This window comes from Dendrobates tinctorius, unplaced genomic scaffold, assembly GCF_039654945.1.
Source record: "Dendrobates tinctorius isolate UK_male_01 unplaced genomic scaffold, ASM3965494v1 ptg000060l, whole genome shotgun sequence".
Classification (NCBI taxonomy): Eukaryota; Metazoa; Chordata; class Amphibia; order Anura; family Dendrobatidae; genus Dendrobates; species Dendrobates tinctorius.
In genome coordinates, this window is record NW_027361728.1 from 20,624,992 (window position 1) to 20,647,676 (window position 22,685).

The following is a 22,685-nucleotide window of genomic DNA, read 5'->3' on the forward strand; positions in this document are numbered from 1 at the left end:
TCAGGATCCACGGACACTGTGGGCAACGTGATGACCTAGGCACGGGTCACCACCATCTTTCAGAAGGGCATGCAAGTGATTGGCTTGCTTTGGTGGGCGTCACAGGGGGTATAAAAGGGCGTGCACGCCGACCGCCATCTTACTTCTGCCGATCTTAGTATAGGGAGAGGTTGCTGCTGATTCTGTAGGGAGAGCGTTAGGCAGGGAAGAAGACAAAAAAACTGCTTCTGCTGCTAGCGATTTGGCCTGCACAACACACAAGTCACTGTATGTGCAGTGCAAGGGGAGGCTATATTGTGGTGTATCAGTGGTGTTGGTTGTTGGGCTGCCTTTTAAGGCTTCCTGACACGCTGGCATTGCTGTTTACCCACTGCTCCGCAAACTGCTTTTTTAAAAGCAATCCAATCTCCCTTATCCTCTAGTCACTTTTGTCACAGCTGTGCCATCGAGCCTGTCACATAGCGCTCAGATATCAGTGGGCCTCACACAATCCACAAGTGTCCAGTGTCCAAAAGTGTGCGCAGAGATTCAAAATCTCCATTATCCTCTCGTCACTTTGGTCACAGGCAGCTGTGCCATCGAGCGTGTCACATAGCGCTCAGATATCAGTGGGCCTCACACAATCCACAAGTGTCCAGTGTCCAAAAGTGTGCGCAGAGATTCAAAATCTCCATTATCCTCTCGTCACTTTGGTCACAGGCAGCTGTGCCATCGAGCCTGTCACATAGCGCTCAGATATCAGTGGGCCTCACACAATCCACAAGTGTCCAGTGTCCAAAAGTGTGCGCAGAGATTCAAAATCTCCATTATCCTCTCGTCACTTTGGTCACAGGCAGCTGTGCCATCGAGCCTGTCACATAGCGCTCAGATATCAGTGGGCCTCACACAATCCACAAGTGTCCAGTGTCCAAAAGTGTGCGCAGAGATTCAAAATCTCCATTATCCTCTCGTCACTTTGGTCACAGGCAGCTGTGCCATCGAGCGTGTCACATAGCGCTCAGATATCAGTGGGCCTCACACAATCCACAAGTGTCCAGTGTCCAAAAGTGTGCGCAGAGATTCAAAATCTCCATTATCCTCTCGTCACTTTGGTCACAGGCAGCTGTGCCATCGAGCCTGTCACATAGCGCTCAGATATCAGTGGGCCTCACACAATCCAAAAGTGTCCACTGTCCACAAGTGTGTGCAGAAATTCTAAATCTCCCCTGTCCTATAGACACCTTGTACCTTGTTTTACATTACTATATAGTTTGTTGGATTTTGTCTACATTTCTACCAAAAATGAGGAAGGCTGGTGGAAGAGGCCGTGGAATTGGGCGGGGGTTGGCAGCTGGTAATGATGGTGTTGGTGGTGGATCTGATGGTAGTGGCAAGAGCAAAATAGGACCGAATGCAGGAGGTGCTGACCCTGCATCATCGTCTGGCTACATAAGGCCTCGAACGCTTAGTTTTCTAGGAGTTGGCAAACCGCTTTTAAAGGCAGAGCATCAGGAAAAAGTTTTGTCTTACATTGCTGACTCAGCCTCCTCTTCTTCAGTTGTAAAAAGTAAAAGCACTGAGTCGTCATTGGAGGCTCATGTTCATGAACCACACCTTTCCTTGTGTCCTTCACCCCAACCAAGATTGAAGGATGACGCAGGCCATACTACTGATTACTCCATGGAGCTGTTTTCACATACCATGCCTGGATTATCAAGTGAAATGGTGAATTACCCAGGCCAAGATGAATCTGACATGGAGTGCACTGATGCACAGCCGCTGATGGATGATTCTGCTGGTACATTCACTCAGAGCACTACATTGTCCTCGCAGTGTACAGAGACAGATTTTGACCCTGATGAGACTCAGGTGCCCCTTCCCGCACACTATACCACCATACACGGTGACACAGAAAAAGGTGCACATGACATAGAAGAGGAGGTGATGGATGACCCAGTTGTTGACCCAGATTGGCATCCATTGGGGGAAGAGGGTGCTGCTTCCAATAGCTCAGATAAGGAGCATCCACAGCAGACATCGACATCGCAACAGTTGTTATCTGGCAGGCCCGGAGCACTCCAAAGACAGGTTCCAAACATCAAAAGAGTTGCTGGACAGCTTGTCCAGAGGGTCAAAAGATCACAGCGTGCTAGGCCGCAAAATGTCTGCCAAAGTAGGAAGAGTGCAGTGTGGCACTTTTTTGAACAAAATCCTCATGATCAGGCCAAGGTTATCTGTAAGAAGTGCGCAAAGACCTTTAGCCGAGGGAAAAATCTGAAAAATTTGAATACCAGTTGCATGCTTAGACATTTAACCAGCATGCACTTGCAAGCGTGGACACAACACCAAACCTCAAGTGCCACATGTGCAACTGATCACAATGAAGGTAGTCAGCAGCGCTACATTGTTTCCCCCACTGTAAGCCCACCGGTTATCACAGCAGCAAATGTTGAGGTGTCGTTGCAAGACCACAGCAGTCAGGGAATCCCACTGTTATATCAACGAAAGACTGATTCTAGGCCATCAGAAAGAACACCAACTCCATCACCATCATCAACCCTCTCTCAGTCCGCCCTGTCCACCGCTACTTCCACCATATGCAGCTCTCAAGTCCAGCTCACCCTCCCAGACACTATGAGTAGGTCAAGAAAGTACTCAGTCTCTCATCCGCGTACACTGGGTTTGAACGCCCACATTGCCAAACTAATCTCGTTTGAGATGATGCCCTTTCGGTTGGTGGAAAGCACAGCTTTCCGCGAACTCATGGCCTATGCAGTACCACGCTATGACCTACCCAGTCGCCACTTCTTCTCTCGCAAAGCCATACCAGCCCTCCACCTTCATGTGAAAGACCGCATTGTCCATGCACTCAAGCAGTCAGTGAGCGGAAAGGTGCACCTCACAACTGATGCATGGTCCAGTCGGCATGGCCAGGGCCGTTACGTGTCCATCACTGCGCACTGGGTTAATGTGGTGGATGCAGGGTCCACAGGGGACAGCGGTGGTGGGACAGTGCTGCCTAGCCCACGGTATAGGAAACAGTTGGCTGTAGGCGTTCGACCCTCCTCCTCCTCCTCCTCCTCCAGAAGCGAAAGCTCATCCACAGAGCGCAGTCGTACGAGCACTCCATCTGCAGCTGCCACTGTTGCACACGATGTGTCCCCCTATCGAGCAGCTAGTGGAAAGCGTCAGCAGGCTGTGTTGCAGATGATGTGTTTGGGCGACAGACACACTGCCGAGGTGCTGGCCGAGTACTTGAAGCGACAAACTGAGTCATGGCTGGGCAGTGTACATCTTGAGGCAGGCAAGGTAGTTAGTGATAACGGCCGTAATTTTGTGGCAGCCATAGCCCTTTCAAAACTCAGCCACATACCTTGCTTGGCTCACACCTTGAACCTGGTGGTGCAGTGCTTCCTCAAAAATTATCCGGCGTTAACAGCCCTGCTCCAGAAGGTGCGAAGACTGTGCGCGCACATCCGCCGGTCGCCTGTACACTCCGTTCGTATGCAGAAGCTGCAGCGATTGCTCCACCTTCCCAACCACCGCCCCATTATCGACATTGCAACAAGGTGGAACTCCACCCTGCACATGGTGGAGCGGCTGTGCGAGCAGAGGCAGGCCATAATTTGTGGGAGGATACACGGCCAGGCACTTTGAGAGCAGACATGGAGTTGACAGGCGTGCAGTGGTCGAAGCTGAAAGACCTTTGTAAAGTCCTTCAGTGTTTTGAGGAATGCACACGGCTGGTAAGCGCAGACGACGCCATCCTAAGCATGAGCATCCCACTTATGCGTCTGCTCATGCAAACTGACGCACCTTAAGGAGCAGGCGTCTGCAGCCAATGTTGATGAGGAGGAAGAGGAGGAGGGAATCCTTGATGACATTCAGCCATTGTCTGCCCAGGGACCTCTCCTGGACGAGGTGGAGGAAGAAGAGGAGGAGGAGGAGGATGATGGGGATGATTACTTAGGGGAGGAGGATGCATCTCGTGGGGCAAGTGAAAATGTTGGCATGGCAAGGTCTGGTACAGGGTTTGTGCGTGACTGGAGGGATGTGGATTTGCCAGAAAGTGCTCCTCCACCCAGCACTCGCAGTGCATCATTGACACCGGGAACATTGGCCCACATGTCAGATTATGCCTTGCGGATCCTAAAAAGGGACCCCCGCATTGCCAAAATGATGAACGATGACGACTACTGGTTGGCCAGCATCCTGGATCCACGCTATAAAGGCAAATTACAAAACATCATGCCACAGGAGAACCTTGACCTAATATTGCCTAATAAACAAGCAACTCTGGTAAATCGGTTGCTTGAGGCATTCCCAGCACACAGCAGCGGTGATGGTTCTCACACGAGCCGTACGGGCCGGGGGCAGCTTGGCAGAGGTGTTCGTGGTGCACACAGCAGAAGTGGCGTTGGAGACAGGGGTTTCATGACAATGTTGTGGACTGATTTTTCAAATACCGCTCACACAACTGGTAATACTGCATCGATGGAAAGTGACAGGAGACAGCAGTTGTCAACTATGGTTGCAAACTACTTTTCCTCCCATATCGATGTTCTCCCACACAGGTCATTCCCCTTTGACTATTGGGCCGCTAAACTGGACACCTGGCCTGAATTGGCCCAATATGCCTTACAGGAGCTCGCTTGCCCAGCTGCAAGTGTGCTATCGGAAAGAGTCTTCAGTGCAGCTGGATCAATCCTGACAGAAAAAAGGACCCGTCTGTCAACCCAAAATGTGGATGATCTAACTTCATTAAAATGAACCACGCATGGGTTTCCAAGGATTTTGTCCCACCTTCCCCTGATGACACATAGGGTGACAGAAAAATGGCTTGCTTTGGTCCACCTCTTCCTGATACTTCACCTATTTCGCCTTTTGCATCAGCTGAATGTCCAACATCAACATATGCCACTTTCTAAAACTCCCTAACTGTGCTGCCTCCCCCCCCATGGCCGGGGTCACCACCTACCGCACGACACCGTGCGAGTGCCGTTGCCCTGGACAGGTGGGTAGGCCGACTCTTGGGCGCGGGCACTGGCACAGGGTCCCTCATAGTGCAATCAAGTGTCTCTGACGGTGGTGGTGCACACCCGCCGTCAGACACACCGCTGTACTATGAGGGGCCCAGTGCCAGTACCGATGCCCACGAGTGTGCCCCCCTTGCTTGGGCAGGGCCCCAGCATTTGCAATCTTTACCTCTCCCTGCTCCTCCGCTGTGTAATCTCGGCCGTCAAATCCATACTGTGCCTGACACCGTCTGTGCCTGCCTCCTGAGACATATATTTTGAATGTGTACGCTATCCATACATGTTATCCGGGGATACGGTACCCTTTCTAACCTTTGTGCAATCACGTGCAATCCATACTGGGCCTAACACCGTCTGAGCCTGCCTCCTGAGACATATATTTTGAATGTGTACGCTATCCATACATGTTATCCGGGGATACGGTACCCTTTCTAACCTTTGTGCAATCACGTGCAATCCATACTGTGCCTGACACCATCTGAGCCTGCCTCCTGAGACATATATTTTGAATGTGTACGCTATCCATACATGTTATCCAGGGATACGGTACCCTTTCTAACCTTTGTGCAATCACGTGCAATCCATACTGGGCCTGACACCATCTGAGCCTGCCTCCTGAGACATATATTTTGAATGTGTACGCTATCCATACATGTTATCCAGGGATACGGTACCCTTTCTAACCTTTGTGCAATCACGTGCAATCCATACTGGGCCTAACACCGTCTGAGCCTGCCTCCTGAGACATATATTTTGAATGTGTACGCTATCCATACATGTTATCCGGGGATACGGTACCCTTTCTAACCTTTGTGCAATCACGTGCAATCCATACTGTGCCTGACACCGTCTGAGCCTGCCTCCTGAGACATATATTTTGAATGTGTACGCTATCCATACATGTTATCCAGGGATACGGTACCCTTTCTAACCTTTGTGCAATCACGTGCAATCCATACTGGGCCTAACACCGTCTGAGCCTGCCTCCTGAGACATATATTTTGAATGTGTACGCTATCCATACATGTTATCCGGGGATACGGTACCCTTTCTAACCTTTGTGCAATCACGTGCAATCCATACTGGGCCTAACACCGTCTGAGCCTGCCTCCTGAGACATATATTTTGAATGTGTACGCTATCCATACATGTTATCCGGGGATACGGTACCCTTTCTAACCTTTGTGCAATCACGTGCAATCCATTCTGTGCCTGACACCGTCTGAGCCTGCCTCCTGAGACATATATTTTGAATGTGTACGCTATCCATACATGTTATCCAGGGATACGGTACCCTTTCTAACCTTTGTGCAATCACGTGCAATCCATACTGGGCCTGACACCGTCTGAGCCTGCCTCCTGAGACATATATTTTGAATGTGTACACTATCCATACATGTTATCCAGGGATACGGTACCCTTTCTAACCTTTGTGCAATCCATACTGGGCGTGAGAACGGCTGGCGAGCTGTTAAGCAAGCTACAGCACCTGTCCAGACAAGTACAGGGATTCCCTAGCGAGGAGACTTATTTGATTGTTTTCAATGTTGGGACAGCAATTTTTGGGGAGCACTATACTCTGGAGAATGATAGATGGGGCCCACCATACACTGGAACATTCCAAAGGTGGACATCAGACACTGGAGCAGCATTTACAGGGCCCATTATACACTAGAGCATTAGAAATGGGGCCCATTATGTTTGGAGCATTATTTGGGCCCATAAGACAGTGGAGCTTCATCCATGGGGACCAACATGTACTGTAGCATTATGTGGAGCTCATCATATACTGTTTCAAACATTATATGGGACCAATGATTCTGTATGGAGAAATAGATGGGCCTCGTCATGAGATGTAAAAAGTGAGGTATTTTTCATTGTACTATACCGCTATTTATCTGCCGTATCGGAGCATGATGAGTTGTGGTATGTGTTAAAGGGGCGCTCTTTCGCCCAGGGCACATGAAAACCTGCAGCCAGCCCTCCCCCCCACAACTTTAGCCAAATAACCCCCATTTTTCAGTGCGTAACTTGTATTATGAAGTTAATTAAGGTTGACAAGCTTAAGTAAGAAGAATTGATGCTTTTGGCATTCAAATGGGCACTGTAGGTGTGTTTCCTGTCCTCCTCTCACTGCCGACTTTTATTCCCCATTGACTTACATTGGGTTTCGTGTTTCGGGACGACCCCGACTTTTCCCTATAATCGGACGATCTTGCTCGACCCGACTTTTGGAAAAGTCGGGTTTCACGAAACGAAACGCGACCCTAAAAAAACAAAAGTCGCTCAACTCTACTCTGCACGTATTGTGTAAATTAAGTTACTTGCATTTTTTTCGTATCTGTTTTTTATGGGATTTTATCAAGTGTTTTGCTTCTTGTTGGTATGTCACGTTTTAAGCAAAACTGCTTTGTTTTTGCTACTTTCTGGAATTTGGCTTTGACAAGGGTTTGTTAATACAGTACTCTGCAAATTACATTTTTACCCGCAGATTCTCCGCATCTAATGCAATTCTGTGGGGTAGAATCTGTACATGAAGCTCAGTGTAAAGCGTAATCTCAAGAGAAATTGACATTTGCGGATTTGAAACACATAGATTGGGTAAAATACTCATAATAGTGTAAAAAAACCTGTGAAGTAGGTAATAATAAGATGAGGAAATGAGGACCCCATGTGTATCGCCACCAAAACTGTGGCTTCCTCAGGGGTGAATTCTTCACCCCTGAGGAAGTCACAGTTTTGGTGGTGATACGCATGGGATCCTCATTTCCTCATCTTTTTATTGCCTACTTCACAGGTTTTTTTGTTTTTACACATTGCTATTTATTTTCAAATACCACTATGATCATTTGGACTGGTGGTTAGGTTGTGCTGGCATTATATCATTATATGTCATTCCTTTTTTCTGTGGATCATTTATTTATGTATTTTTATTAGGGGTTATTAGAATTTGAAATGATCATATTCATGTCAGGTTAGCCATAACTTCATGATGCTGTAACATTTCCATTGACACTGAAGTGCTAATAAAGTATTCCAAATATCCTGTTTATTGCTGTTACTTTGGACGATGAGGAGTTTTCTCTGCTGTGGGCACACCTAGTTTTGTAAATATAGCTTATTGGCATTTTTAATTGTTTTTATATTTGCATTCTTTTGTCTTTTCATACCAAAAAGAAATAGATTAGCTGTTGGTGGTGTTCCCTCTTTTGGCACACTTCTTTCCTCTTGTATGTTTTGCACTGCTTTATAATGTTCTATTATGCTGGTGCTCTCATTATCCCTTTTTGTATGAGTTTGAAACGCACCGCAGGTCAGTTTAGGCTGTGTAACAGTGAAGCACAATGGGCATGAGGTCTCTGTTAGGGATGAGCGACTAGTGTAGTATTCGGACTCGCTGTACTCATTACGAGTACCTCCTAATACTCGGGTACTCATAACGAGTACCGAGTCCAATGTAAGTCTATGGGAAATACGATTAATGGGAGGGGACTGTGATGGACTGGGCAGGGACTGTGCGGGGACTGTGCCAGGCTATGCGGGACTGTGTTGGCCTGTGCGGGGACTGTGCTGGGCTGTGCAGGACTGTGTTGGAGTGTGCGGGGACTGTGACGGGCTGTGCGGGACTGTGCTGGCCTGTGCGAAGACTGTGCCATGCTCTGCGGGACTGTGCAGGGCTTTGCAGGTACTGTGTGGGACTGTACAGGGCTTTGCAGGTACTGTGTGGGACTGTGGTGGGCCGTGCTGGGCTGTGCGGGGACTGTGCGGGGTCTGTGCTGTGCTGGGCGGGACTGTGCAGGGCTATGCGGGGACTGTGCGGGCTGTTGCGAATATTGCGAGATGAGTAGTGAAATACTTGCAAGGATTCGAGTACCGCGAGTACCGCATTACTCGCCGAGTACCGAATCCTCACGAGTATGCTCGTTCATCCCTAGTTTCTGTAAATCCCATCCACTTTGCTGGAACTGCGTTTTTGATGCAGCGAAAATATGCAGCATCAAAATCTCACCTAAAACACATAATGGGAACTTTACCTAACACTAAAATAATGTAAGTGCAGAATTTTCCTCAATCATTTTGGAGGCACATACGATTCTTAGACATGTCTATTTGTTTCATGACAAGCTTTAGAATGTGAGTATTTAACCCGAGCAGTACAACATGTTATGAAATATGCAGCAGCTATCTTTCATAAGAAGGTTTTACATAATGCAGCAATTAATCCCTGCTACTCTTTTGATTTGCTGCACTGTTCACATTTTTGATCATTGGACCCATAAGTTCTGTTCACTTCAGGACATTACTTTTTAGTTCAGTGGTTCATAAAGGCCAAACATGGTTTTTTGCATAGAGCACACCCTGCTGTAGAAACCAAGAAATGCAGCTACAATCATTTTCACAAAAGATTGATAAACTCTGACTAGGGCGACTGAAGGATGACTTATTATGCTATTATTCGCAGGCTGGCAGCATATGAAACTTGTCTTGGCACTGACAACTTTATATGTTTCTGTCTCATGAAATGTACAAAGGAGTCTGCACAAGAAAGGAATGGAAATTGCACTTTTGATATACTGTTAACCCACTTCTACTGTTGCTACTATTACATTTGCAGATGAAAATTACATTGATAATTTGATATAGGCAGTTAAATCATATTAGGTTTAGCAATTTTCTCTATGATCTGAAAATGACTGATTGCAGTGATGATCATCATGTCTAAATGAGCTCAGTAATGTGATCCGCTAAAAAAAATTCCAATTTGATCACCATCAGCGCTTATTATGGAAGTGGTGATTTTTTTTTTTAACAGAAAACCCCATTAAGGTAAAAGAAGGATTTTGGTTTACTTATATGATAAAAACTGGATCTGTCAATGCTAAGGAACATGTCTGTGTGTGAAAATAGGTAGATCATCTGAACATCCTGATCATGGATCATCTGGATGCTGGGGACGTTTCTACATTCCGCTGTGCATCAGCCTCCATGGATGTAGCCTCAGAAGATACATAGAGCTGGTAAGTCCTCTTAAAGGGAATCTGTCACCCCTTTTTTGAGATATCACATAATGATATCATTCAATTGTGTGTCACATGAGGATTCTCTTAGAACTTTTGCTTCCCCCTGACCCCGCACCTCTCATGCATAAATACCTATTTCATATCGGTTCAGATGTATGTAAACTGCCACTGTCAGGTCTGCTGGGCGGGGCTTATTCACCTGCTCCCCCCCTCCCTGTCTTGCTCTACACAAGAAGAAATGCGTAGAGCATTTTTTTTTTAGAAAACAACGTTCAGGAATTAATCTTCAAGCACCCTGCTTAGACAGCACCACAAGTCTCATAATATTGAACGAACTGCTGCATTATAAGCCAGCATCACCCTAAAAAATGGCGTGTTGGTTACTTGTCTCACTGGTAATTCTCCTTCATGTAAAATAATCTCTGGAAGCAGATTTATCTTCAGGACAGCATCCTCCTCAGAGCCTGGAAGAGGTAATTTATATAAAGTGATAAAAGATGATTTCTCAACAACAACACATTTGATATGAGACACACAGGGAGGACTGTTCTCAGCAGTCTATAACCTGTATGCCCGTATTAATAGTTTATATCGTTCAAATGTGGTGACAGATTCCCTTTAACAAATATGCAGTGCCACCGAGCGACAGAAACAGAAGAAAAAGCAAGTACAGACATAGATGTTACAAGGTCACATTTCTGAGACAACCCCCTTTATTTAGCATGATAAATTGGAAGTATCAGTAAAATCTGACCAAAACTTTTGGATTACCATATATCTACAATCTCAGTATAATTGCAATGATTACTTCAGCTTTCTTTGATCTTTTTCTCTCATACATAACATTTTTTCCTGACCTGGTTAGCATTATTGATACAACAGTTGTAGTTTGTAAATGGGAATCCTTATTATGGAGACTAGAAAGACTTTTCTTATGTGAGTAGGTCTCTATGCTATGGGTAATAAAGAAGTCAGATAGGTGCGAGGTTCGCAATATAACAAGGGAGTGAACCTCCTGAGCCACAAGGCAATTCATGCCGGATCATTACGTGTGTTTTTCTCCACGTCAGATTATATCTTGTTTGTTGATTATTACTTTGACAATCATAGATAATTGTCCTGGGATTTTCCATATCTGTTAAGGGGCCTCACACAGTAGCATGACTAATTAATCAAGCGAGACAAACAGCACAGCGCTCTGCAAGATCATAGCAAAGTTGCCAAGTGCACCTCAAAGGTTCGGCATAGCAGAACACCTATTTTTAGGCTCTGATGACTATTATTTGTGAGCCGCTTCCAATGTAGACAGCATTTAATGCTGTTTACCACAACATGAAAACATAGCCAATTAATAATCTTAAGTATCAGCTCATGTAAACAGACTATGCCGGTTACTGCTGCTTAGCAGACAATGACATACTGTTACCAATTTGCTGGCAACAGAAAAAGCTAAACACAAATAATCCTCTTGGTAATTTCCAACTGAAAACTATGTGGAAAAAAAACTGTGACCACACAGTTGACAAATGACAACAGTATGTTTGTCAAATTCTATTATTCATTTCTTTTTGGCACTCTATCCTTAGACTAATTACCAATGAGTTGTCATAGCCTTGTGATTTCTTGTCAGTTCTGTTGACCTAATCTTGGCTTAGAAGAATTTAGCTTTCTTCTTTTTTCTCTTAAGGAAGAAAAAAAAGACAAACATACTTGTCAATTTAGCCCACCCACATATCACTGAGCCAACAATTCCTTAGTGTGGTTCACCACACACCAGCTTCACCTGACTGCCTCTTACCTGGTGCGTGACCTTCAATTGAAAATTCCAACAATGTGCAACTTGTGTTTGGCAAATGAATTGTAAGTATGCCAGCTGCCAGATGTCTTCATTCTTATAACACCTTCAAGTCTGCTTCTGGCAGAGATCCACATACAAAGCAGGCTACACGGTAATTGCACTGTCCATGTGCTGCAGGAGAAAAAAAACACAACTAAGGTAGGGTAAAAACAGAATGATATCAGTAGACAGACGACACTGATAAACCAAAGGGTCCCTGGTATTCTACTGTTGTGTGCAAGTATGGAGGTTCAGTTATCTAATATAATAACAAAAGGGACAATAGTAAAATAAATAACAGAAAACAAGAAAAATAATACTTTTATTGTTATCTCACCGCTTGATGGGAGATTTTTACAATTTATAATGTTTGTGTAGATATCAGAATGCAGTCAAGAGATGTGATGTCACTACCCTTCTACAAGTGTAAGACTGGCTGCTTTGTCATGTAGTGTGATCTCACTATTAGAGATGAGCGAACATTGTCGTCTCCCTCCTTATTCAGCAAGCTATAGCGCTTACCAAAGAAGCTGCACGGGGAACCCAGGTACCTAGATCGCTCCCAATAAATCAGCTGCAGCTGCATGTGTCACGGCTGTGTTACAGTCACAACACATACATTGGGAGAGCCTGTTTGTTGCAACTGTGACACAGCCGCGAGACATGCAGCTGCGGCGCCGAACAGCTGATTATCGGAACGATCCAGGTGAGTTTGGTTTTGTTACAATTCCTTTTGACAATGCGGTGTTTCACAAAAAACTCTGAGATTGCTCCAACAGTGTTAAAAGGCTTAGGGTATATTCATTCGTCGATTTTGAAGCACGTACACTTCACAATCCACTTTGAAAACCTACTTGTATACATACCCTAAGATAGTGTACAGACACAAGCCACTAACGAGTCACAATGGTCTTGCCTAATTGTTAATTTATTTGCTGATTTGCATGAAGAACTATCGACAAACACAAAAAGCTGCTACAGTATTAGTATTTTATAAGCAACACAGGTATTCATCAAAACAGGCAAGTCATTTTCCAGTATACTATGTGGTAAAATGAATGGGGTCCATCATAAGTACAATTTGTTTCTTAAAAATCAAGCCCTCATATGCCTATGTGGACACAAGAATAAAACAAGTTATGGCTCTTGGAATAAGGGGTGATTATTATTGTGGGGGATAACTTTATCATTTTTAGTTTCTGACGTTATGTAGCTGAATGATATTTTTGAATTATTTAGCTATAATGTCTTTCTTATATTTTGCTTATTCCTATAGAGTAAACAGTGGGTTCGGAAAGTATTCTGACCACTTTAAAGTTTTCACTCTTTGTTTCATTGCAGCCATTTGGTAAATTCAATAAAGTTCATTTTTTTCTCATTAATGTACATTCTGCACCCCATTATGACTGAAAAAAACAGAAATGTATACATTTTTGCAAATTAACTAAAACAAACCTGAAATATCACATGGTTATAAGTATTCAGACCCTTTGCTCAGACACTCAAATTTAAGTCACATGCTGTCCATTTCCTTGTGATCCTCCTTGAGATGGTTCTGCTACATCATTGGAGTCCAGATGTGTTAAACTAAACTGATGGGACTTGATTTGTAAAGGAAACACACCTGTCTATAAAAGACCTCACAGCGCATTTCAGACCAAATGAGAATCATGGCCAAAGAGCTTAGAGACAGAATTGTGGCAAGGCACACATCTGGCCAAGGTTAGAAAAGAATTTCTGCAGCACTCAGGGTTCCTAAGAGCACAGTGGCCTCCATAATCCTTGAATGGAAGAAGTTTAGGACCACCAGAAGTCTTCCTAGACCTGGCCGTCCAGCCAATCTGAGCAATCGTGGGAGAAGAGCCTTGGTGAGAGAGGTAAAGAAGAACCCCAAGATCACTGTGGCAGAGCTCCACAGATGTAGAAGGGAGATGGTAGAAAGTTCCACAAAGTCAACTATCACTGCAACCCTCCACCAGTTGGGCCTTTATGGCAGAGAGGCCCAACAGAAGCCTCTCCTCAGTACAAGCCATATGAAGGCCTGCATAGAGTTTACTAAAAAAACACATGAAAGACTCCCAGACTATGAGAAATAAGATTCTCTGGTCTGATGAGACAAAAAGAGAACATTTTGGTGATAATTCTAAGTGGTATGTGTGGAGAAAACCATCCACTGCTCATCCCCTGCCCAATACAATCCTAACAGTGAAACATGGTGGTGGCAGTATCATGCTATGGGGTTGTTTTTCAGCTGCAGGGACAGGTCGACTGGTTGCCATTGAAGGAAACATGAATGAAGCCAAGTACAGAGATATCCTGAATGAAAGCCTTTTCCAGAGTGCTCTGGACCACAGACTTGGCCAAAGGTTCACTTTCCAACAAGACAATGACCCTACGCACACAGCTAAAATAACAAAGGAGTGGCTTCAGAACAACTTTGTGACCATTCTTCACTGGCCCAGCCAGAGATCTGACCTAAGCCCAATTAAGCATCTCTGGAGAGACCTGAAAATGGCTATCCACCAACGTTCACCATCCAACCTGACGGAACTGGAGAGAATCTGCAAGGAAGAAAAACTTGCTGCATCATTCTCAAGAAGACTCATGGCTGTGCTAGCTCAAAAGGGTGCTTCTACTCAATACTGAGCAAATGGTCTGAATACTTATGACCATGTGATATTTCAGTTTTGCTTTTTTAATAAATTTGCAAAAATTTCTACATTTCTGTTTTTTTTTCAGTCAAGATGGGCTGCAGAGTGTACATTAATGAGAAAAAAATGAACTGTTTTGAATTTACCAAATGGCTGCAATGAAACAAAGAGTGAGAAATGTAAAGGGGTCTGCATACTTTCCAACCCACTGTATATTGTGCACATATCCTATACAGGATGCCTAGAAAAGTGTCTCATTTGCTTTATTTCTCAGGACATTGTCCCAGCTTATGGCATTAAGATCATCTCTCAGCTATTGGAAATTCGCTTTTCTGAAGTTTAGTGTCCTTTCAGCATCCCTACTATACATCTGATTAAACGATACAGAAAAACATATTATTTTTTGATCACTATTAGGCAAGTGATCCCCAACCCACATATTTGATATTCTGCACAGGCCAATTGGTTAAAATCAGCTGAAGAAGTGCCCCTATGTAGAGGGGAGGAGGAGGAGAAAGGAGGAGCTAGTGGCAGAGACCCTCCCTCTTTGTCCCCCTCCCATCGATATAGAATCTTATCAATAGCAGCTGTCATCTTCTAGCTCAGTAATGGAATAATCTGTCTTCACTGAATATGATTTTACCTGTGAGTTTAGAATTTTGAAAATGAATGATCAATAATAAGGAGAAATAAGCAGATTCCTCTGATAAGATATATTACAAAGTTTCTTCTTTTAACTTGTACTATTGATTTATAATAAAAATAATAATCTATTTTTATATAGCGCTAACATATTCCGCAGCGCTTTACAGTTTGTCCACATTATCATTGCTGTCCCCGATGGCGTTCACAATCTACATTCCCTATCAGTATGTCTTTGGAATAAAAACTAAAATGATGATTACTGTTTAAGGGAATCGATGGAATGTATTATCAAGACAGATTACCAAACTTGGGGTAATTCAGTCTGGAAAACTAAAAGCTTAGGGGCGTCATTGTTACAATGTGCAAATATATAAAGGGACAGTGCAGAGAATTTTCTAACATTCTTTTTGCATATTTTTCTATGGCGGTGAAAAATGGGGCATCCTCTACATCTAGAGGAAAGGAGCTTTACTCACAATCACAGATGCAGATTCTTTACTCTAGAGGGGTTTTACACATAGCGATATCGCTAGCAATATCGCTAAAGCGTCATCGATTTTGTGACGCAGCAGCGATATTGCTAGCGATATCGCTATGTGTGATACTTACCTCCGACCGGCTCCCCCGCTGTCTGTCGCTGATCGCGCGAGATCGGCCGGGTCCATTTCTCGTCAGGCGCTCCCTGCTGGCGCAGACGAGCGACGTGTGGATGCGGGCGGGAGGACGTCAGCATCACTGCGTGTGAAAGGTACAGTTATGACCAAAAGTATTGACACCCCTGCAATTTTGTCAGATAATGCTCAGTTTCTTCCTGAAAATGATTGCAAACACAAATTCTTTGTTATTATTATCTTCATTTAATTTGTCTTAAATGAAAAAACACAAAAAGAATTGTCCTAAAGCCAAATTGGATATAATTCCACACCAAACATAAAAAAAGAGGGTGGACAAAAATATTGGCACTGTTCGAAAAATCATGTGATGCTTCTCTAATTTGTGTAATTAACAGCACCTGTAACTTACCTGTGGCACCTAACAGGTGTTGGCAATAACTAAATCACACTTGCAGCCAGTTGACATGGATTAAAGTTGACTCAACCTCTGTCCTGTGTCCTTGTGTGTACCACATTGGGCATGGAGAAAAGAAAGAAGACCAAAGAACTGTCTGAGGACTTGAGAAACCAAATTGTGAGGAAGCATGAGCAATCTCAAGGCTACAAGTCCATCTCCAAAAACCTGAATGCTCCTTTGTCTACCGTGCGCAGTGTCATCAAGAAGTTTAAAGCCCACAGCACTGTGGCTAACCTCCCTAGATGTGGATGGAAAAGAAAAATTGACAAGCGATTTCAACGCAAGATTGTGCGAATGTTGGATAAAGAACCTCGACTAACATCCAAAAAAGTTCAAGCTGCCCTGCAGTCCGAGGGTACAACAGTGTCAACCCGTACTATCCGTTGGTGTCTGAATGAAAAGGGACTGTATGGTAGGAGACCCAGGAAGACCCCACTTCCTACCCCGAGACATAAAAAAGCCAGGCTGGAATTTGCCAAAACTTACCTGAAAAAGCCTAAAACGTTTTGGAAGAATGTTCTCTTGTTAGATGAGACAAAAGTAGAGCTTTTTGGGCAAAGGCATCAACATAGAGTTTACAGGAGAAAAGAGAAGCATTCAAAGAAAAAAACACGGGCCCTACAGTCAAACATGGCGGAGGTTCCCTGATGTTTTGGGGTTGCTTTGCTGCCTCTGGCACTGGACTGCTTGACCGTGTGCATGACATTATGAAGTCTGAAGACTACCAACAAATTTTGCAGCATAATGTAGGGCCCAGTGTGAGAAAGATGGGTCTCCCTCAGAGGTCATGGGTCTTCCAGCAGGACAATGACCCAAAACACACTTCAAAAAGCACTAGAAAATGGTTTGAGAGAAAGCACGGGAGACTTCTAAGGTGGCCAGCAATGAGCCCAGACCTGAATCCCATAGAACACCTGTGGAGAGATCTAAAAATGGCAGTTTGGAGAAGGCACCCTTCTAATATCAGGGACCTGGAGCAGTTTGCCAAAGAAGAATGGTCTAAAATTCCAGCAGAGCATTGTAAGAAACTCATTGATGGTTACCGGAAGCGGTTGGTCACAGTTATTTTGGCGAAAGGTTGTGCAACCAAGTATTAGGCTGAGGGTGTCAATACTTTTGTCTGGCCCATTTTTGGAGTTTTGTATGAAATGATCAATGTTTTGCTTTTTGCTTCATTCGCTTTTGTGTTTTTTCATTTAAGACAAATTAAATGAAGATAATAATACCATAGAATTTGTGATTGCAATCATTTTCAGGAAGAAACTGAGTATTATCTGACAAAATTGCAGGGGTGTCAATACTTTTGGCCACAACTGTAAGTAAGGACCGCTGCTGCATCGCTAGTGAGATCTGCATGTTTGGCAGCTCACTACCGACCATTTAGCGATGCACCAGCGATCCTGACGGGTCGTATCGTGGTCGGATCGCTGGTGCATCGCTAAATGTAAAGGGGCCTTTAGAGCAGTGACATTATAGGGTTATCTGCCCCATGAGGTTGTAATGTTTGAGTAAAAAAAAACTGTAATGTTTGAAGGAGGCCTGGATGCATTTCCTGATAAATATAATATTATGGGTTATGGTTACTAAATTCTGTGACGGGACTTTGATTCAGGGATCTAGTCTGATTGACGTATGTGAAGTTGGGAATTAATTATTTCCCTAATATTGGGCAATGAGCATCTACCCCATGGGGTTTTTGTCTTCTTTGCATCAACATGTTAGGTTTATAGGTTGAACTTGATGGACATTGTGCCTTTTTGCAACCTTGAAACTTAAAACGATGAATCTTTATTCACATGTAAAGCACCCTGAAATAAATATTGTTTTAAAATAAATAATTGACAAACAGACACAGATAGATATATAGATAGAGGTAGAGATAGGTAGGTTAGAATTCAATAAAAAAAACCTCTTGCAAAAAATAGTTACATTTAATGACCTGTGTGAAAAAGTGGCAACATTTTAGCTAAAGATCAAGTGAGCTTTTGTCAAGCTTACTTGCTCTTAAGCTGAAACATTGCCATTTGTTTACACTGAAATTTCTATTGAGTGCTGCCTAGTTTTTTACTTATTTATGTACCATAGGTTGTGGATTGCAACTTGTGATAGAGAGATAGATAGAGATAGAATAGTAAAAACGTAAGTGTAGCACCAGCAAAAAAATGAAGGGTGCCAAGATTCCCAAGCAAAAAAAATTACTCCAAATATATAAAATAATGGAGTCAGCACACCAATGCAGAAAATTGAATTAAATTAGGCTACTTTCACACATCAGGTTTTCGGCGTCAGGCGCGATCCGGCGTCGTGCCGGAACGCCGGATCCGGCAAATGTTTTGTAAAACCGGATGTGACGGATCCGGTTTTCTGCCGGATCCGTCTTTTTCTTGACAGACAAAACCGGATCCGTCTCATCCGGTTCATCCGTTTTTCTATCCGTTTTTCGACGGATTACGCCGGATCCTTTTTTCAAAATTGACCCTTGTGGCCTTCCGAACAGGATTGGCAACTGGAAAACTATATATAGCATGTTCCTACAGCCCTTCTTTGACAGGTTGTAGAGGAGAAAGTGCAGGTTGGAGAGAAGAGCAAGTTACTGGCGAAGATGGATGTTGTCATTGGAAATATTTTGAAGAATTTGGCGGATTTTATAGCGGAGGCGAATCGTTTGAGGGTGATTGTTCTGGAGAAGGAGAGAGCGAGACAGCAGCGCATCAGGCATCGTAGACGACGTTTGTGGATCCACCCCATCACAGCCAAGAGAATGACGCGTGGGGTCTATTCTACACTCTACATGGACCTTCGACGAAACCCGGATAAATTTTTTGGATATGTTAGGATGAAAATGGAGAATTTTGATTACTTGGTGGAGCGCATTGCACACCTCATAAGAAAAGCGGACACCTATTGCCGCTTCTCTGTTTCACCCACAGAGCGTCTGATGGTGACTTTAAGGTAAGCCACATTTATTGGATGTGATCGCATCAGAGCACACTTTCACTGCAATCTTGTTGGTGGTAGTTTGTATCTCCAAGTGTTATAGCTCAGTTTTGGTATGTAATGCTGTGATTTAAAACTAATTTATTGTTTTTTAATTCCCCACAGATTTCTTGCAACTGGAGAATCCCTTTCGTCACTGCATTTCCAGTACAGACTCGGGATTTCCACCATATCTGGAATTGTGAAGTACACATGCCGTGCACTGTGGGACTCCTTAGCTGATGAGTTTTTACCAGAGCCCACAACAGAGAGGTGGATTGAAATTGCTGACAAGTTTCAACAGATATGTCAGTTTCCCAACTGCTTGGGCACTGTGGACGGGAAACATATCCGCATTGTAAAGCCAGCTGGATCGGGATCGGAATATTTCAATTACAAGAAATATTTTTCAATTGTCCTCATGGCCATCGCTGATGCGGAATACAAATTTATTGCGGTTGATATTGGGGCCTATGGCCGCTCCAATGACTCAAGTTTTCAAACTGTCTGCCATGGGGCGTAAACTGTATGGAAACACCTTCCAGTTCCCACCACCTAGACCGCTGCCGCAAACATCTGGTCCACCTATGCCATTTGTCTGTGTAGGGGATGAAGCCTTCCAGCTGTCAGAACACCTTTTGAAACCGTACTCTAGCAGAGGATTGACAAGACCAAAACGCATTTTTAATTACCGCCTCACAAGAGCAAGAAGAATGGTTGAATGTACCTTTGGTATTCTGACAGCCAAATGGCGGGTCCTATTGACTGCGATCAACCTCAAGACAGAAACTGTGGACGAGGTGATCAAAGCGTGCGTGGTACTCCACAATTTTGTTATCTGCAAGGAACCCATTTCCATTGAGGACACCTCTGAAGAAACCACCTTGCAAGATTACCATGACATTACCACTAGAAGTTCTGTGACGGTTTCAGTAATGAGGGACAATTTTGCACTATACTTTATGTCACCTCAAGGCAGAGTACACTGGCAGGATGACAGAGTGTGAAAGATTTGTGCCCTAACCAAACTTGTGTACCTTCTGTACCAACAGTATATACCTTTGCCAGCCAAAGTTGGCTATCTTGTCATGGTCTCTATTTTTAGCTTTAGGCCACAGGTGTGTACCTGGTTGTGTTTTATGCAAAGTATTTCACCTTTTAACAAAAGTTGTGTACATTGTTAGGAAATCACCAACAATAAACACAACTTTTTAGGTGAAATACTTTGCTTCAAACACAACCAGGTAAAAACAACTGTGGCAAAAAGCTAAAATTTACCCACAGTTATATACCTAGTTTTGAATACCATTTCACCTTTTAAATACCCTGTATTTAACCTTTTTCGCCGCAGAAAGAAATGACAGACAACCAGTGTAAAATAATTTAACTTTTATTGAAACATTTTTTTTTAGTAAACTTTTTTAAAATTTTAATAAACTTGTTTAATAAAGCTTTGAAACCATAAAACTGGTCATTTTTATTTAAATACACACATTATAAATCTGTGTAGTGTGTGGTGGAAATACTGCTGTAGGGGCTGCGGGACACTTCGACACTGGGAGTGTGGAGAGAGGACTGGGATCGTGGTGGGGAAGGAACAGTTAGAGGTGAAGGTGTGGAAAAAACTACAGAATGGGTGGACATGTGGGAAGCAGAAGAGGTGGTGGGTGGTGGAGTGGAGGGTTGGGCAGGGACTGTAGGAGCAGATGATGTTGATGGCAAGTTGTATGGGGAAGGAGTTTGGTACGGGGCAGGTTGCTGGAAGTGGGGAGATGTCTGGTACGGGGCAGGTTGCTGGAAGTGGGGAGATGTCTGGTACGGGGCAGGTTGCTGGAAGTGGGGAGATGTCTGGTACGGGGCAGGTTGCTGGAAGTGGGGAGATGTCTGGTACTGGGGAGGCTGCTGGTACTGGGGAGTTTGCAGGTACTGGGGAGGTTGCTGGTACTGGGGAGGTTGCTGGTACTGGGGAGGTTGCTGGTGCTGGGGAGGTTGCTGGTGCTGGGGAGGTTGCTGGTGCTGGGGAGGTGGATGGTATGTAATAGGAGGGGGAGGATGGAAAGTGGCTGGAGGGGGTGTAGATGTAATAGGAGGGGGAGGATGGAAAGTGGCTGGAGGGGGTGCAGGTGGAGGAACTACTGTGGTGGGAGGAGGAGGTTGGGAGGTAACTTGCTGGAGAGCAGCGTGGCATGAATGCATTACATGCATCTGCTGGGCAGGAGAGAGCATTTCCATGCGCTCCACAACAGACCTGAAAAAGGTGTGGTTTGGCGAAGATCTTGCTTCTGAATGCATGGTTTGCAGAAGTGTCTTCACCTCCAGAATGCTGGAGTTGATCTGCTGATAGCCTGCGGAGATTTGCTCTGACAAGACTTTTAGACAGTTCTGGAAAGATGCATTCAGATGCAAGAACTCTGGCGCATAAGTCTTTTCCTGACCCCTCTGCCGCTGCCGCCCAGTACCCGCAGGTGTACTAGAGGTGGCAGGGGCAGAAGGGTGGGGTAAAGGGAAATCGATCTCCTCACCAGCAGCTTCATGTAATGTAGGCGGCCACGATGCTCCTGTGCTGGTGGATGGGACAGATGGGTCGAATGTGTGGGAAGGCTGGGAAGGTGCAGATGTACCGGGGCGGTCGAAGTGTCCCTCGGTGCCGGTCTCCTCAGGGATCGCCTCAGAAGGGTCCAATCGTGCAGGCTCCCGAGTGCTGCTCACCGTGCTGTGGAATAAAGAGAAAAAAAAAACAATTAAAATAGTGACATGGTATGGCCCTGGCTGAAAAAAAAAAGTTACATCTAAACATTTTTTTGTCACATGTGGTGTGTAATATTTACCTTCTGGTGAGCATTGTCTCCCGGAGGAACGACAGGGCTCGTGCGTACTTGTACTTGCTCCTGCGTCCTCCAGATCCACTCGGGGCCCGCATCTCTTTATTGAACTCCTTCTTGAAACGATCCCTCACAGACCGCCACCGCTTCACAATTCTCTCCCCTGAAACGAGAAAGGACAAAGTGGTTAGTATACAACATCAGTGTTTCCCAAACTCCAGTCCTCATGGTCCCCAGGGGTCATGTTTTCAGGATTTCCAAAGTAAATAGAAATCCTGAACACATGATCCGTGGGGACCACGAGGACTGGAGTTTGGGAAACACTGGTTTAAATCAAGCAACCGGTACTGTATATACTTACGCTCTTTAATCTGGGCCCGAGCTTCGAGGTCCTCCCAGCGGTCCACAAGGAGCGAACAGATTTCCTCCCAGAGTCGTCGGGTAACAATCAGGTCAGCATGGCGGCGGTCAGCCATATTCCAGAGCGGCTCCCTTTCTCTGACGAGATCGATGAGGCGGTCCACATCAATCCCTCCATCCTCACCGTCAGAGTCGGGAGCACGCTGTGAAGGCTGTTAAAGAAAAAGACAAAAATAACATAATTAGCCTCCACAAAAGAAATGAAATAAAAAGTGCAAAAAAAACAA

At 44.5% G+C, this 22,685-nt stretch overlaps 1 protein-coding gene across 5 annotated transcripts in view; it reads right to left on the reverse strand.

The window, feature by feature from the left end:
• Positions 1-22,685, reverse strand: part of SOX2 (SRY-box transcription factor 2) — a 1,445,341-nt gene that overhangs the window by 599,641 nt on the left and 823,015 nt on the right. For all 5 annotated transcript variants that reach the window (XR_012232822.1, XR_012232823.1, XR_012232821.1 and 2 more), the window contains one exon: positions 11,835-12,005. The gene's annotated coding sequence lies outside the window, so the exon portion shown is untranslated. The remainder of the gene's footprint in view (positions 1-11,834; positions 12,006-22,685) is intronic.